This window comes from Amaranthus tricolor, chromosome 10 (assembly GCF_026212465.1).
Source record: "Amaranthus tricolor cultivar Red isolate AtriRed21 chromosome 10, ASM2621246v1, whole genome shotgun sequence".
Taxonomy (NCBI): domain Eukaryota; kingdom Viridiplantae; phylum Streptophyta; class Magnoliopsida; order Caryophyllales; family Amaranthaceae; genus Amaranthus; species Amaranthus tricolor.
The window spans coordinates 15,447,710-15,451,731 of record NC_080056.1 but is presented as its reverse complement, the minus strand read 5'-3'; the positions used below and the strand labels follow the sequence as shown (position 1 = coordinate 15,451,731).

The following is a 4,022-nucleotide window of genomic DNA, read 5'->3' as shown; positions in this document are numbered from 1 at the left end:
ATGACAGATTTAGCTCACATCTACTTGAAAATGAATTTCAACGAGGTAAAATTGATAAAACACTTTTCATTAAAACTAAAGGAAAAGATATTTTAGTTGTTCAAGTATATGTTGATGATATATTGTTTGGAGCTACTAATGATTCTTTGTGCAAGGAATTTTCTGAGATTATGTGCAAAGAGTTTGAAATGAGCATGATGGGAGACTTGACATTCTTTCTTGGACTACAAATAAAGCAAAAGAAAGATGGCATATTTATTTGTCAAAGTAAATATGTTAGAGATTTATTAAAGAAGTACAATATGGATCAAAGTAAAGAAGTTAATACACCTATGAGTACAACACTAAGTTTGGACCAAGATATAAATGGTAAGAGTGTTGATCAAAAGACATATAGAGGTATGATTGGTTCATTATTGTATTTAACTGCTAGTCGTCCTGATATCATGTTTAGTGTTTGCTTATGTGCTCGTTTTCAAGCTAACCCAAAAGAATCTCACTTAACAGCAGTTAAGAGAATCTTTAGATATTTACATGGGACTAAAGACTTTGGTCTATGGTACCCTAGTTGTGGAAATTTTGGTTTGGTAGGTTTTTCAGATGCGGATTATGCTGGATACAAGGTTGATAGAAAAAGCACCTCAGGATCGTGTCAATTCTTAGGAAATTCATTGATCTCTTGGTATTCTAAAAAGCAAAATTCAGTTGCTTTATCTACAGCTGAAGCTGAATATATAGCTGCTGGTGCATGTTGCTCTCAAATACTATGGATTGCTCAACAACTTAGAGATCTTGGAATTGATCTCAAGGGCATACCAATAAAATGCGATAATACAAGTGCTATTTGTATTACAAAGAATCCAGTACAACATTCTCGAACAAAACACATTGAGGTACGTCACCATTTTATAAGGGATCATGTTGAAAAAGGTAACATTTCTTTATCTTTTATATCTACTGAAAATCAATTAGCTGATATATTTACAAAACCTTTAAGTGCTGATCATTTTGCTCATATACGTATGGAACTTGGCATGTTAAATGATGTTGCATGAATTAAGGGGGAGATAATGATAAAGGTATAACACAATAAAAATAAAAGGATTGAGACGTTATTTGTTAAATTAATTCTTGGCATGAATTTAGGGGGAGTATTATATGTTTGCATGAACGATTGATGATTTACGTGTGTGTTTACGCATGTGTTTAAGAATTGAAAATTAATTTCAATTTCTTAAAAACATTATTTGTTATATAAAATGAGATTTATAATTAAATACCTTTAATTAATAAGGGATATTTAATTATTTTTAAAAGCAAAATTATTTGTTTAAAATATGTTTTTTGGTTTGCAAACAGTTTCTTTTGAAAACAAATCCCAACATTTTAGGACTTTCCCTGTTTCTTTTTGATAAAAGTCAAAAAGGGGGAGAGGTGTAATATTTATTTTGTGGTTTATTTTGGCATATTTCTGTTGTTATGTTCGTTTGCATTTGCATGTTCATGTTTGCATGTTTCATGTTTGCATGTTCTGTTCATATTCATCCTTGCATATAATATGTTCTTGATATGTTCTTGAAATGCAATATAATATGTTCTTGTATATGGTTTGCTTTTGCATGTTCTGATTTTTGATTATTTGCATAGATGATCTGATTATCATATTGCTAGATGATTAGTCATATTCTCATGATTATAATATTTGCTAATCATAAATGAAATTTGAAAAGTTTTGATGTGATGTTTCACTATAGTAATGATGATTGATTATATTTGCATGTAACTTAATTGGAAACTTATTTGCATGTTTGAATGATGATCATAATAGTTTGGAAGTGTAGTATTCACTGATTTATACTGTTATGTTTTTATATTGTTTTGTTTTGAAAGTTTTTTTTAAATCCTGTCAGAACAGCTGCTGCCCAAATACATATGTATTTTTTATTTTTTTATTTTATTATTATTATTATTTTATATATTTATTATCAACCCTTTTTAAATCTTATGACCAAAATAACTCTAGCAAGGTCACATTCACAAAATCCTTCAAGAGACTTAAAATTTCATAAATTATGATAATTAAATTAAATACTTAATTCTCTTGACAAATTAAAATTTTGTAGAGAATTACAAAACCAATTCACCCTTTTAAATCAAAACGTATATGTATAAACACAATCCTTCAAACAAATCAAATTTTGCTAAAGGATTTATAAATTCTTGGTTAACTATATTACTTGATCCATACCATTTAAATTTCATCTAACAAATTGAAATTTTGTTAGAGAAAAATAGACCATAAGAAATTTATTTAAATATCAATATAACTTTAAATTCTTAATTCTTATAACAAATTTAAATTTTGTTAAAGAATATTGATCATGAAGTTCTTTTCTTAATCCTTTTAACAAATTATAGCTTATTAAAGGATTATTAGAGAAAATTTTCATATATAAAAGAAAAAAATACTCAATCTTCCTGTAAGTCATAGGATATCATCATACATAAAATATAATTCATTTTAGAAATCTTTGTATATAAAATCTATAATTAACAATTCAATTAAACTTACCCTTTGATCAAAAGATTGGATTGAATCAACAAGAATATTTTTTTTTCTTTTGAATGCCGAAATCCAAAGAGCAAAAAGGGAGAAAAAAATTTCTGAATTTTTCTTTGTGTTTTACTTGAAGTTTAAAATGGTGATTGAATCAATGGGCTTAGGGATTAATAGACACTTAAGACCATGATAATAATTGTGCCATAATACACAATTATGAGAGGAGTTACAAGACTCCTCCCATGCTCCACAACCGGCCACCCCGTCACATCCCCTTCTTTTTTTTTCAATTAATTAATTATTAAATAATTATAATGATATTGTTAAAACAAAAAACAAACGTCACGCGATGACATCGTACGCGATAAAATTCGTTACCGTTAAAATTTAATTTACTTTATTCTTATAGTTATATATGTAAAATAATATAATTTAATAATCTTATTTATTTTTATCTTATTATATTTTCTTTTTTTATCTGATAAATTACGGGGTGTTACAAAATGTATGTCGAATCTTACATTATATTGAAAAGCTTTGAAAATTTCAAATGTTGTCACAATTAAGGAGAGTTTTGCCAAATGGAATTCAATTATTGGCTAAAGAAAAATGGCATGCCATTTAATCTTGAGCAACATCTCTACCTCTAAAGTATCTTTGCCTAGCATTTGTTTGTAGTTAAATTGAGTTAGTTAAAGAATATAATATACTGCATAATATATTGGTGCTAATTTTCAAAAATATGGGGTAATTTTATGCATAAAACTATCAAAATTGAGTATTTCTATTGCATAATATCTCTGACTTTATTTATTTAATATCACATATTTATATATGTTGATGTTAAAAAATCATGCACTGCACAGATTTTTATTCTAATATTGAATGATTAGTTAAATTTATCAATAATTATTAATTAGCGAGGATAGCTCAGTTGGGAGAGCGTCAGACTGAAGATCTGAAGGTCGCGTGTTCGATCCACGCTCATCGCATTTTTTTTAATTTTTTAAAATTACATTTATTAAAATATCTATCACTTTATGAGATTAACTAATGAGATGATTGGATATGAGTCGATCATACTTCTATGTTAAAAATTGGTTTAGGTTTACAGCAGTTGAATCTAAATTTTGTTTGGGTTAAATCGGTTTTAGCCGGATCGAGTTCAGTTTCGAGCATGATTCGGGTCGGATATCACTCAGGTCGCTCATTATTAGGTTCGGGTAATCTTGGTTAGCGGTTATGTGTCGGTTACAAAAATCAATCACAACTCGGGTTCAGTTTTCCCATTTTTCGGTTGTCAACCAGTTCGGGTACGACTTCGGTTCGGATAATGTCGGTTCGATAAACCTAAAAAAGGAACACATTATCGGGTCGGTTCACTTCTGTTTCGGTTTGGATTTTCAGGTCGAATCAGTTTTGAACGCCTCTAGAAATAACCTAGAGTGTATTGTAATATTGT

At 28.5% G+C, this 4,022-nt stretch overlaps 1 non-coding gene across 1 annotated transcript; it reads left to right on the top strand.

Moving 5' to 3' along the window:
• The first annotated feature begins 3,479 nt into the window (after positions 1-3,479).
• Positions 3,480-3,552, top strand: TRNAF-GAA (transfer RNA phenylalanine (anticodon GAA)). The gene has a single exon. It is a non-coding gene; the product is annotated as a tRNA-Phe (tRNA).
• Positions 3,553-4,022: the final 470 nt, after the last annotated feature.